This window comes from Barbatula barbatula, assembly GCF_947034865.1.
Source record: "Barbatula barbatula genome assembly, chromosome: 1".
Lineage (NCBI taxonomy): Eukaryota > Metazoa > Chordata > Actinopteri > Cypriniformes > Nemacheilidae > Barbatula > Barbatula barbatula.
The window spans coordinates 12,453,444-12,468,532 of NC_136766.1; positions in this window are offsets into that span (position 1 = coordinate 12,453,444).

Below are 15,089 nucleotides of genomic sequence, written 5' to 3' on the forward strand. Positions count from 1 at the left end.
AAAGCAGGAGGTTGGTATAAATGACACTGACCTACACTGGCTTTCAGATTTATTTTATATTGCTGCACCTTTTGCTTGCCTCAAGGCTCATTCTGAGCCCCATCTTATTTTCGCTGTGTGTTACAATTTAGATCTGTTTTAAAAACTTTCAGATTGCCGATGGTATGTTGATCATACCCAACTCTGTCTGTATGTTTCCTTTCCATCTGACGACAGGCTTTCATCTTTGATGAATCTGTGATCCAGAATACTTGGAAACGCAGATCTCCTGGCCCACTCATGTCTGTAATAAAAGGTATTTGATGGAAATGTCAAATAATGAATCAATTCTTCATGGGAGTAACATAATTCTATTGCCTATCTTACAAGAAAGATGGAAAGATTTTTTTCTTCGTAAACTTAACCAAACCAAATCGGCCTTTATGTTCAATCACCTTATTGCTTTAAAAAAACTAAAAATTCGATCATTCTCATCCCTCCCTTGCTATCCGTCCACAGTATCCAAATATGACTCTTGACAAACATCAGATAGCAGAAATCAATGTGTTGTCTCATGCTCTTTGAAGATCTCATCTCTCACTCTGTTGCAGCATTTCATATTAGGTTTTGGTCTATGCTGTCATGTTTGTTTTTAGAGCTAAAACACACTGGACATTTCAATTTCATTTTGTAAAGTTTTCTAGGTCCTGTCCTGTATTTTATGTGTTCTCTTGATGTATTCTCTGCAGTTGTGACAGACTAACGGTTTCCATCTTTGGATGTTACAGGAGCACCACATTTTTCATGACATGTATTTGTTATTTGTATGTGTGTTTTACTTTTTTCGCTATAGCACTGCACTTTTGTTTGTTTGCATTGAATTTAATGGCAGCGAGGGTTTACGCTCCGGTTGTTATCCCTTTGCTTGTAACTCTGGTTGTTATCCCAATTATAATTTGTGTTCAATAGCTCCAGGACAGTTTGTTCCTATATTTAATTAGCTATTTTCTTCATTTATTCAGTTGCTGTATAACTGTGTTAGAATATTTTTAAAGTAGCTAGACACATATACGTATGTACACGCTTGATTTTATTACTGCATATTGAAGCAGCAATATGTAGTTCTTGCAAACCTTATACCAATTATATTTTCTCCTACCAACAGCAAGGTTTCAGTTCTTGTTGTCTCCGGACAGGGTCTTCTGTTCCCAGTAATATTTGCCTGTTTTTGCCCTCATTAAGGTGTCAACATCCTGAGTCCTTCACCATCTGTTGGAGCCATACGCGAGGGCACATTGCACACGGCTGCCATGAGTCTCTTACCTCCAAAGGGGGCAGGGGGCATCACCTTCTGCTTGGACACGATTGCACATAGGGCTGCTCTCAGACGCAACATTAAAATCAGTGCCTTAAAGGAATAGTTCAACCAAAATGAAATTCTATTTTCTTATTCTTATTTTATTTTTGTGCAGAACACAAAAGAAGATATTTTGAACAATGTTGAGAATCAAACAAAAGTGGAACCCATTGACTTGCATTGGTTTTGTGTTAACAAAAGAAGTGAATGGGTACCAACATCCTTCAAAATATTTTCATGTAACACTGACTTTTTTTAAGACATCTTCTGTAAAGCTCATTGTGTACACAAGTTGCGGTGTATTTTGTGTGTGTGTTTTAGTGTTCAGAGGGTATGCGTGTAGTAGGACAGAGTGACTTTGAAAATGTTGCATGTTGACCATGAGGATCTGAGTGTTTTGTTTGCTGGGCAGGCATAGAGCAGAGTGCATCACCATGTGAGTAATATCCTTTATTAATGGAGAGTGGAAATAAAAGGATGTGGGAGTAATGCAAGCATTATTATATTCCAGTTTGTCTGAAACATGTTTTTCTATAGGTATAACAATGAACATTCTGTGCTAATCTGTGTATTGTTCTGTAATTCTATATAATTTAAACCATTACATTCCACATCGCCTTGTGTTTCTAGATGGACAACCTGGTTTGACATTTTTTTTTCACCCCCTTCCACATCCACCTTGATGAGCAGACCCTAATCTGGTATCCATTCCACAGAATTTAAAAGTTGGTAAAAAAGTAAAATTTAAGGATAAGTTCACCAAACATTATTTACTCACCTTCATATTGTTTCAAACCTGTAAGACTGTCTTTGACAACACTAAATTATATCTGGTTGGGTGGATTCAAATAAATGGCAATACATTACAACCTGATCTCACAGAGTTTATATTTTATAACTATTTTACTAGGTGGCTAATTCGTATGAATTAGTATATTGTGAAGAATACAAAAACATACGATTACTAGAAAAAAGCAATAGTGAAGCCCCACCCCAAGGACACAGAACACGTTTTTGCGTCATAGAGATGTCGGTTTTGCCTTTTGTTGATAAATAACAGCTGTAAATTATTACAATGTGCTTACGCAGTACTGTCACAGGTATATAAGAGAACAGTGTCCCAATGTAAAGTGAGCCAGGGTCCTTAAAAGTGCCCAAACCCGTGTACATGATATACCGATTCACGACCTCTGATTGAGACACAGCCTAAAAGTTGCTTGCTACATTGAAACTACTTTTTGTTTTTACAATGACACCGTACATGAAACACCGTACATGTAGTATACTTTCCTATTTACTATAGTAGCTTGCAGGGAAATTCCAAAATTTTATATTATATACTATAACTACAGTATTTATTATTACAGTATTTGTTAGTACCACAGAATACTGTAGTATATGTTAAAAAGAATTACTAGAGTTTACTAGAGTAGCAAAACCAGCCCAATGGTTTTTAAAACTAGCTGGAATATTGCAGACTTGGCAACACTAATGCAGGTTGTTTAAATGCAAAACAGAAAGTAGATTTTAGTTGTGCTTCACTCTACTTACTTGGAAAAGTATTTAGCTACTGGGAAGGCTAAACTGTTTAGAAAGTGAGCTAGCTGTCAAATTACAAAAAAATAAAGAAATCTTTTATACTGATGCTAGTTGTAGCTACTTCCCAACACTGGTGTTTGGCAATAGTTCACTCCTCAGTTCAATTAAATTTGATTTATATAGCGATTTTCACAATGTGCCAAAGTAGTTGTTCCAAAGCAGACGTTTACAGGAGAAACGTCATTCTAATAAGTAATTTCTAATAGAAAGCAGTCTCCTGGTGAGCAAGCCAACACGGCCCTGTGGCCCGGAGCCCAAACTCCAGTGATAAATAAATGGAGAAAAAAACCTTGGGAGAAACCAGTCTCAGTCGGGAGGGCCAGGTCTCCTCTGACGTGTCACAGCTGCACTCAGTGACTTTGATTAAAAGTTACTGAGTTGATGTTTATGAAAATTATGGAAAGCTTATTAGTTGTGATTTCGGAAATTTCATTTGTTGAAACTGTTTAGGTCTAGTTTTGTCCTATTTTGTGATCGATATCAGGCAACAGAGGATTGTTATAAGCAGGGAAAATAGCAGTGGCGTGACTTTGTTTTGAAAAGTGGTGGGGACAAAAACAATTAAGGCTTTAATTAAATGTTTCTGTTGTAACTGGTTGGGAATATTTATCATAAAGGCTATATAGCTTTACACTTAAAAAACTGTTTATTCCTATAACTAAAAATGTCAATCGTTTGTTGGTTTACGCGTTTTTGTGCTTGGACACTGGATGCATAAGCAAGCACGCGAACACGGATGACGATCATTCTGGATGCGTTTCTGGAGTCGCTGCCCTCTGTCTTCTGCAAAAAAGTCCATCTTTGCTCTTGGTTGGGGATGGAATTGCCTGAGCTGGAGCTGGGATGGTCAGATGGTCACTTTGCTCTTGGTTGGTGATGGAATTACCTGAAACTGGAGCTGGGATGGTTTGCAGGAGCATGGCACGCGATGTTCAGCTGGAGCTGGCATAATCTCTAGTTAGGGATGGGCATATGACGTTTTTCTGGGCCTGGTGTAATCTCTCCCTTGGGAGGAAGGCAGAAAGAGAATAATTAGCGCAGCTGCTTTAAATTTTTATTTTATTTTGCATATTATGCATTAACTAAATGCTTGGGTGAAAAGATGTGTCTTTAATCTAGATTTAAATTGGGAGAGTGTGTCTGACCCTCGAATAGTTTAAACTATTCCAGAGATTAGGTGCTACGTATGAGAAAGCTCTACCCCCTTTGGGGGATTTAGTTATTCCTGGTGAGTGTAATAGGTTGTAGTGTCATAGAAGCCATGTTATATAGGTAGAGGCTAAACTATTTACTTACAAAAAAAACCACAGGTTTACGTGCTTTGTTCTGCCAACCATATTGTGTTTGACAGGTCTAAGAATAACGGTCGGGCAGATTGTTCCAGAAGTAATTTCACCAGCATGCACAATTTTGGTCAACATCCCAAGAATGGTAGGGCTAGGAGGATACACAAATGACATTTTAGAGCCACTTTTGCCTGGCAGGGAAAAATCTATGTACAAATATCCTCATAGTGATAAAGCATGCGCATCCATTTCACATCTCTCAGTAGAGCACAGAGACAAGTTAGCACAAACAAGTTTGTGCCAGGCCACAGTTTATCACAACAACATGCTTCCATTTCTCTCTCTCTCTGTCTCTATCTGAAGCCTAGGCAGCCTGTGGTGGAGTTTGCCATTTGATGTGGTTCCTCTGTTGTGGCAGCAGAGCGGAGATTTCTCCTTCCCCGCAGGAGCGTCAGACTCTGTATGCATGGAGGAAAGCTCCAGCTGAGATTCCAGCTCTTTGTGAAGAAAGCTGGGAAAGAAGCAAATGTGGCGTGCAGGAAGAAAGCGAGGGTTAAGTTGCAGAGAGAGAGATGCAAATTCAGCTGGGGCATTAGGGTTGGAGAAAGGCAAGGTGACTTGAAAAATACTTTGAATGGAAGCAGGAAAGGTCTCTTTAGTAGTCAGAATGGGAGCAAATCTGTTGAAGGAACAGGAACAGGAAAATAGCTGAAATATATTTTGAAATGACCAGAAATGGTGCTTTAAAGAGAGGGGTATCTCCATCCCCCACTTCTTGAATCCCTTTCTGCATAACATTTGACTTCAGCACAGAGTCCTATCACTTTAATTAGTTCATTAGATAGCTCTGGCTGTGGTGATCCATCAGAAGACTAGATGCCGTCCAGTCTCCAGGCCCCAGATGATTCCAGCGGAAGCTGATGCGAGAGATCATTCTCCTCTCATACCGGACTTCACAAGTCTGTGTGTGTGACTGTGTGGCTGTGAGTGGGCTTATTTGTTTTCTTGTCACTGCTGAAGATAACGTATCACTGTACCACTCAGATAATTACTCTTCTGTGAGTTTGAGAGGGGATAAAGATGTTTAATCTTCTAAGACTCATTACTCACTGCAATGTTAATGGGAATTACAGGCGAGAAGCAAAAGCAGGCGGGGGACTTCAAAGATCAGCCGCTGCATGGTGAGTGTAAATCTGGAGTGGTGTGTATGTGTGTGTGGTGCGTGGTGCGTGTGGATGCATACATGTTTTTGTATGTGCATGCCGTTTTAGACTTGTTAGTACGCGCCTGGTAAAGATTGCCATCTGCTAAAACTGCTCCTTTTTCAATCTCGTTGTTTTTTTCCATAGAAATTCAATGTGTTCATATAGTCTTGACTATTCCCTGAATGAGTAACCAAGTCACAAAAACGTCAGCACTGTCCACTTGTGATTTAAAGCATACAGACTTTCAGTTAATCAGCATTTCTAGATTTATTGTCGCCATTCCAGTCCAGTGTCTGTTGAATTTCAACAAAATCAAACTTCAGGAATGACAAAGTCATGCAAAAGCAATGTAAAAGACTGACAGCCTTACAAGACATAGTAAAACTGTGATAAAAATTGAGGTTATCAAATAAAGTTTTATTGCTTGAAAGTAAATATATGAACTTGTTTTCTTTGCAGTATTTGAGGTCTAAAAAATACAGAGCACCTTTTGACCTGTTTCTTCATTTTCAAACAAAAGTAGAAACACAAATATACATTTTTATTTGAAATTTGGTAGAAGTATTGTTAGTAGTTCACATCATTAAACAACATAAATATTTAATTCAGAAAAAATGAAAATATTCTTTGAACCGTTCTCTTAATTTCTTATGCGGCTATATCATGCCGTCTGCTGTTAGCCCAAATTCCAAACGTAATGCAATACGTTTAAGTATGCTTGTGTCATCTTGCGCCCACAAAACCAGCTTCAACACTGAGAATATTTCATTCTCCAGTCCCCATCGTAACCTAAAGCGAGTAAATAATGAGACATATTTCCGAGTCAGCAGAAAAACGACTTTGGCCGCTTCTCATATGTTTGAGGCCTGAGAGCTGGAAGTGAGACAAATGGTCCCGGTGAATAGACAGTGACTGAGGTGGCTGTTGCTTCATTGTAGTTTAGGATGGTTATTTCTCAAAAAAGTCTATTTTTAGCAAAGTCACTTATTCAGACTGGCCGAGGGGATATGGGCAGAGATGGATGAGATTCTGGCATGATGAATATGCCATACGCATTATGTGTCACTTGGCATCACCTCACCTATCACTCTCTGCGTCTCCGTAGACCTGCGGCGCAGTTTGAACACGGATGTGCGTTTGAGTCTGTGAGATGACCAAGAGCCATGCTTGGAGCCGCTGTTTGTTTTGTCACCCACTGGGTCCCAACCATCATTTTGACATTCTTAGATTGTCAAGGACACTTGAATATATCGTAAAAAATGGTTTTTCACTCAAGATGGTTGTGATGGCAACGGGTGCCTCTAAAGCGTTTTGCTTGTTTATAAGTAATCTACTTATGTTAGTGAATAGTGCAAATGCTCAAAATTTTTTATTTTTTGGCATTGCTTTTTCATGTATTTTATCAAGAATGCAATTGAAAAAAGGTTCTGACAAATCTTTTGAGTACTGGAGTAGATAAAGTGACCAAATTATTCTTCTGGATATGAAATACAAAGTCAAACTGGTTGAATATTAGTTAACATATGAAGAATTTTTGAATGACATTCAAGAAAAGTAGCTCCTGGGGATGTCTGAATTTATTTTGGCAAGACGAGAAAGGGGTCTTCACATCATGATCTTCAATCATTTGCTAGACCCAGCTTCCATCTGCGCTCTCTTTCTCTCTCTATCTCTCTTTCTCTCTCTCTCTAGTTATATGACACACTCAGTTATCTGTGTGACAGTAGAGTTCATAGACTGGCGACAACATGACTTGATAACTTCTTCCACAGAGAGAGGGGTGTTCTAGATCGACATCTGTTGTCCAGGTTGTATTTGCACAGCAGAAGCCCCTAAGGCTCACACTGTCCTTGTATGTTAATGAATGTGAGGTGCAGCTGGTTAGCCAGTCAATCAAGCCTCTTAGCCTCTGCAGCCTCAGCCATTCCCGGCCTCTTTTAGGACTCAGATTAATTCCTGTTGTCATCCGGCATATTGGGTTTGTTTTCCACCAATGCTCCTCCAATGCCCATTCATAACAATTACCTTCCTGGTACGTCACCGGTATACGAGGCTTTACAGATGGATGCTTACTGCATTGGCATGTAATAAAGAATTTGAACAACCCTACCAAAACACATTTTCCCATTGGAAATTCAACCGACACTAGGGAATTGAACTCAGAAGTTAATGCTTGGCTGTATGCAGAGGAGTTCTGTAATGTGTTCAGACCTTTCACGCAGTGGGTGAGAGCATTTGCGTATCAACCTCCTTCAAATAGCCTTTAAATAATATTTAAATAATAAATATAATATAGATATAAAAAAAGAGTGAAGGACCATCCCAGGCCATATGAACGAGAAATCACACATCATCTCGGTTGTTTCAGCATCGAAGTGTAAATGGAAACCTTTGCTTAAGTGTGCTGTGTCTTTGGTATTCCTCCTGAGACAAATACACAAACATCTCACATATGTCTCTATTAGATAAGACATACATTTATGTTTCTTGACTGTGGCCCCCTATAAAAACGCATTCTGAGGCTTTTTGGTAAGGTTAACGCTCTTGTGTTGTCAGTAAAAAAGTTTGTTTTTAATGAAGACCAAGATTTAAGCATCTGCAAGTGACATTCTTATCGAATTGTCTACATGTGAGCTCACAACAGAAGAACATTTGAAGTCGGTCCTTGCTTATCTCAGGTTCTTTTGTTCTGAGTGTATTTCAAGATTGCTGTTTTAAGGAGGAATACTTGGTATGACCACACGGGTGTGACAATAGAAGATTTATGAACCATCATTATTCTGACACTCTTGAATAGTTATTTTAAATGCAGCTTAAAAAGTTGAAAGTTGTTTCTTTTGGAGACAACATTGAATTATTTCTGCTCGCAAATGTTTGTACACAGCAGTGACCTATCCTTAATAATGCTCTCTCTGGCATATGAAACTGTCGCTCTACCACATCCCACGAAACGAGTGGCAAAAGACATGTCCACATCACTGATGTTATCATAAAATTCCAGCCCTGCAAACCCAGACACTGCAAGGGTACTTTCACCCATCCATTAAAATGGATAAGTCACCTGTCCACCTGCCCCCATTGCTGGAGTGATAACATTTTGGTGATTTTGAAAGAGAAGTGGGAATGTGCTGCTGGTTGCTTTCTAATGCGATGTTTTCATTGTGCCACTGTCACCTCGATGAGGAACTGAAGGGACGAATGCAAATGAAGACAATGTGATAAACATGGTGTTATGAAGAGTTGTCATATCAGCGCTGTGATGCGCAGCATTTATCTAGCTCTTGGTTTTATGTGTCAAATTGACAAAATGAAAATGCTTTTTCTTTATTTTGTGAAGAACGTCTTGCATTCATCCGTTCAGAGAGAATGTGGTACATAAAAGGAAGAAGGCCGTCTAGCTTTATTTCATGCTTTTTGGAAAGCCTGTTTGGGAAACACTGTGGGTAGACTGATTTGTGTACAGTGTGTATCAATCTGCATCAAAAGGAATGTGACAAGAATATTTGGAAAACAAAATACAGAGAGTGTGCGTCTCATTTAATTGTAACAGAAATTGTGAATACACAGTGCTCAGTTGGGGAAGATTGCTTCATGTTTTGAATTATAGATAAAACCGTATCTGATCTTAGACAACGCAGTGAGGTATTTAAATCCAGGGACTCTTTAAAAAGCTGCAAAATCAAAAACATCATCTTCTCTGCAGCAGTGTTGTCTTATTTTGTCAACATACCTGTCAAATTCAGTATTGTTACAGTTCACATAACAAATGCACTGGCTTGTATTTGACCTTTTTATATCTTGCAGTTGTAAACCGTGTTCCTCTAGAGACAGGAAAAATACATTCAAATATATTTCTCACACAGTATAATCCCCCAGCTTACCTCTTGCTTGTACCCTTTTTAGAACTCTTTTGTGGAAAACCTTGCAAACAGAAGCACTTTTTTTTCGGTAGTGGTATATTCAAATAAAATAAAAATTAGAGATGCAGTCCACTATGTAAGAGAATGACCTTACCATCACCTTCAGAGCATGACTTGGCTGTACATACTCAGAGGTCTAAAATTCTACATCTCACTTTTATTCTGTCCAATTCTTTGGTTTATTTTTTCTATGTAGAAGTTATGCAAGTATTATAAAGAAACTTGAACAACCGAGTCGTGTATTCGGTCATAGGTCAGCTTTTACTTTTTGTTTTTAAAAGCAAAGCAGGTTACAAGAATGTCGACAAATGTTTCTCTCTTAAAGCATAAGGTCCAACCAGAGACTTTTGTCCAACACATGAAATTATGTTTTTTTGCCATTAACAAGTAATTTAAAAGAGCTTTTGGGAAAAAACACAGTCACTACAGAAAAGATTTGAGTTAAGAGGTGTTATTATTTCAAATTCCACATAACACTGCTGTCCTCTGAAACCTTGTATCTCCATATTTGGTGATTTTTATTTATAAATCATTATTATTAGTCACTCTTTATGTTTGTCACTGGGTTTTGCAAATATCTTACCAATATAAAGTATTAAGAAGTACTTGTCAACTTTGGCAACACAGTATGTAATCATTTAAAAAGGACAGTCTTTTTTCTATTTCCTGAACGGACATTGGTTCCATTTTTAAAATAATCAAAGTCCCTATAATGCAAGTCAGTTGACATTTGCAGCCATATACTGTAGCTATTTGTCATCATAGCTCCTATCTTCCTGTATGAGTAGAGAACACTTTGTAAATTTAAATAATTGAAATAAACTCAGAGCAATGATATCATAAATTGTACTACAGTATTTAGCTCAAATCACATAAAAACTGTGTGCGTTTGGCTGTTTTAAGCTGTGTGGTGGGATTTTCATTCTTACAGTGCCCATATTATAGGAGTTGTTGACTTTCAACATACATTTTCATGATAATTTACTCACCCTGTTGTCATCCAAGATGTTTATGTATTTTTTTCTTTAGTCGAAAAGAAATTATGGTTTTGTTTTTGATGGAAACATTCCAGGATTATTCTCCATATTCTCTTCTCTTCAATAGACTCCAAACAGTTGAAAGTCGAAATTATGAAAGGGCTTTAAACGATACCATACGATGAATAAGTGTCTTAACTTGTGAAACGATCTGTCATTTTCAAAAAAGAATTAAAATATATAAGCTTTATAAACACAAATGCTCGCCTTGCTCTGTTCTGGGAAGCGCAATCACGACTTCACGTATTACGTTATTATGTTGAAAAGGTCATGCTTGATGTAGGAGGAATCCAGGATACCCACACGAAATGACCATTTAAAAAAGAAATCTGATACAAAGAAAATTGAATATGTGTCATTGAACATTCAACAACTTAGTAACGGTCCTCCTTCTCCACATTTGTAAACAATGACTCTGTACTGTCTATGTCAAGCATGACCTTTTCAACGTAATTATGTAAAGTCGTGATTGCGCTTCGTGGAACAGAGCAAGGCGAGCATTTGTGTTTATAAAGCATATATATTAAAAACATTTTAAATGACCAATCGTTTCGCTAGATAAGACCCTTTTTCATCGTCTGGCATCATTTAAAGCCCTTTGAACCTGCACTGAAACTGTTATTTGGACCTTCAACCGTTTGGAGTCCATTGAAGTCCACTATATGGAGAATAATCCTGAAATGTTTTCATCAAAAACCTTAATTTATTTTCGAATAAAAAAAAATACACATCTTGGATGGCAACAGGGATGAGTAAATTATAATGAAAATGTATGTTGAAAGTGAACAATTCCTTTGAGCATTAAGATATATTTTGTTACGAATTATCAGTTTCATCACCTTATAATGTATGTCACTTAAATCCATTTTCAGAGGCATGGGGTCGTATTAATCAAAGCAGGTAGCAATAAAATTCAAGATGCATAAATTATACTCAATGATTAGAAGCATCATGTAAAGTATGCATGCTTACTTTAACTGCAGTCGAAGAGGTGAAATTAGACTAATTTAAACAGCATTCTATCCTTGGGGCTCTTCTGCAGTGGGGGTATCATCAGCTTTGTTCATTTAACAAGTGCTAATCTGTTTCCGTAGTGGTGTTAAAAAAAGCCTCGGCACTTTAATGAAAGCTCCTCCTGGACCCCAACATACGCTGCACGATCCATGTGAACAGTAATAGCAGAGACTTTTTTAAATGCCTGTAGGTGAGGAAAGGGCAGGTAATTATTTCTCTGTCATGCAACAGGCAAAGCAAAGAGAATTGGTGATATTAGGCATGGATTTTTTCAGCCATTCGTATGAGTGCATTTGTGTGTTAAAATCGCTTTAATTGCACTGTTAGGCAGGTCAGATGCAATGATTTGTGGGTCATGTTTGGCAATATTGCGGTTGTACGAACCATTATGCCGGGGTGACTGGTCTTGTGAGATGTAGGATGAATATCTTGCTATGCCAGCGTGTTTATTGAAACCTTAATGGCAGGGAACACCTAATAGAGAGCACTTTTAAAGCCTTGCGGCTGATCAGTTGATTGCTCACATTTGCTTATTGTAGTTTCATACTGTTTATTTGTATCTTCACATGTATACATTGAATCTATTTGTTTTGTATATGAATTTGTTGTTAATACTTCCATGGGTTTGTCCATATCTTACCCATATCAATGTTTAAAGCAGTTTCTTGTTGTATAGCTCAAAAATATCCCTTCTTCATACACAATGTTTTACATTAAACTAAAGCAAATTCCTATCCTATTCATTCTTTTTTCTTGTTGTGTTGAATGACTTGGGTAAATCAACAGCTTAAAAACAAGAAAAAATATGCTTCTTTGAAATGCCACAATGGCAGTGTCATGGAGGCATAGCTTATGTATCTTAGATAAGCCACTTGTTCTCTGTACTTGTTTTTCACTTATGTATTTCTGTGCTAGTTAATTGTCTCTTTGATTGCCTCCTTGTTTTTGAGGATGAATCGCAGGCACAGGGAGGCGACATTGTCTTTGGGACCCGTGTCCTTGATTTCCAGCCATCTGTTTTGCATTTGAAACGAATGTAGGAGAAAGACAAAACGTTTAAAGATTAAACCTTCGAGAATGGCGAAAGTTTAACATAAAGAAAGATTTCTGCTGCACTCAAAGGGGAGGAGAAAGATGGAGGCGTGGCATAAAAAACGTCTTTATCACAGAGCGATAAGCATTTAGTGTGGCTGATCTGATTGCAATAAAGAGGTAAGGTGATAAAATATCTCCCCTTTCTATATTTGGGTTAAAGATTAAATGGAAGGAAATTGAACCTTTTTCTCGAGGACTTTAGAAAAGCATCCTCCACGTATCCTTGGCAAACTGTCTCTTTCACCCCTCTTTCAATGGATTAATGTGTGTATGCAAATATGTCACAGAAATCGAGATGAGAGCAATTTATTTACATCCCGGGGCGTGTGTGACTGTCCGCTCCAGCGTGTGTCTGTACAGGCATAAAGCTGTCGAGCATGCCGTTGCGTATGAAGGTGCAGTCAGCTTTCATTAGCACAGAGTCATTGTGCTGTGAGAAAACGTACGTGATTGAGCCTGTGGTAACAGCCGCAGCGGCTTCACGCAGATGCTCTCTCCCTCTGGTTCGTGTCTGGGGGCACGACCTGCATACTAATGGCCCTGTTTCAGGCTTGATCAATGAGGACCGATCAGACACCAATCTCACTCTGGCAGTGCAAGAAGAGAAAGTGGGACCGAATACCTTTAACTAAAGTTGGTCTGATGCTACTGATCGAGGTGCTAGATTTAGTGAATTGATCTTGTTAAAATCGTGTCTCTTTTCCTGTCATTATCACGACTTTCCATTGATTTCTATTGTGTGTGTTTATGCTAAAATAAAATGATCTTTCCTGTGAACCCTAGTGTAACCCTCACACAAAATATAGTACTTGGCATTTTTACATTTTACATCTGATTTAGGGTTACAGTCGGTGTGTGCTCACAATGTAGCAAATGTATGTTTTTCCTGCAGTACATTACAAGGACACTTTTAATACCGTTATGGCGGTGAAACTGAAAAACACTCACTCCATGTTTATTCTTATTACTATTACAGTAAGCAAAATGACTAACGTTTGCTTTTACGACTTTGTAGTCTATTGAATTGGAGGAGATATTTCTATCAGGCACAGCAGAATTAAACTGAGAATAAAGAAGAGAGCTCGCTGTCTGAGACACTGCAGTGCCAGCTTTTGCCCGTAACAAATTGAAGCTAATGCAATGAGGATGCAATCGTTTTTGCTCTTGCTGTCTTTCAATACACTCTCTTTCCTGCTTGTTGCTCCGGTTAGCTCTCACTTTCTCTCTCTTGTGTAAGCACTTTCTCTCCCGGTCAGCGTGTCATGAGCGCAGAAGATCCTTGGTTGAAGCCTCGCGCTGTTTGAGCCGTACAATGCTGACCCGTTTCTGCCTAAGTTCCACCTCACTGAGCCCATGCTTCTTACAATTCCATAGTGTACTTAAGGTTCCTTGCAGTAACTCTGTGTCCGTTCTTCACTTCTTAAAGTGCTTTCAAAGTACCGCTAAACTTCATGACACACGCTCAAATATTCTTCTTTTATTTCCTGATGGTTTGCACGGCAGCTTTTAACCTCTTTCCTCCTCTATTGGGCGTCGAGCCTCAAATTGAATCAATTCTCAATAAATGGCCATTGGCATTATTTTCTGTGGAGGTGAGTAGCATGATGTAAGAGCTCAAGGACAGTCACTGATATGTGAGAACAATAGAATGTGCATTTCCACTCACTGCCACCAGGGGTAGTACAGCACTTGCTTTTCTCAAATCCCTCTTTCTTAGTATTGCAGTACAGACTAGATGTTGTCTGTTTGTCTCAAGGACGCATTTACAAACTACTGGGATAATGTAAAAGTTTATTATTATTTTATCTATTATTATTATTAGATTTTAAAGCAGTATTCCAGTTGTGTTTTAGTATTGAAGGGATGGTTTACCCAAAAATTCTGTCAACATTTACTCACCCTCTTTTAATTTCAAACCGGTGTGACTTTCTTTCTTCTGCATAACACAAAAGAAGATACTTTGAAGAAAGTTGGTAACCAAACAGCGAAAATAATATATATACTTTTAATGTGTTTACTGATGTCCAAACCACAATTATAATGATAAAGAGGGAGATTATTTTTGGGATCTCTTTCAGAGAATTTTTTTAGTCAAAATGAATTTGACTTTAAAAGTCATACATTTAAAAGGTAAAATTGGAGCGCACAAGCGAAATAAACAATGTTATACAGTTATCGGTATTCCAGGGAAGGGTTACTGTTTGTATTACTCAATTAGTCTTTGTTTGTGGCATTTCAGACCTCAAGATTGAAACTGGAATGGATCGGGAACAGACTGAGTTTACATTGAGCAGGAGAAAAAAATGCTGCCCACTTCACTCCCTTACTGACCGTTCCAAACCAGTATCTGATACCCTGAGCCGTGCTTATATTCAATACAAAATCACTCTCTTTTGTGAAATAGCCAGAAAGTACTGCAGACACCGTTAGCACTAAACATTTTGGATCATTCGTCACAGACTATCTCCATAATGGATTTTGTTATGTGCTGTATATTTTGTCATCCTCTTGCTCCTCACTGGGTTTTTCTTCTCCGAGCGAGAGAGAAACATGTTTGCCTTACCCTGCTGCATCCCTCATGATTTATTCATGAGCCA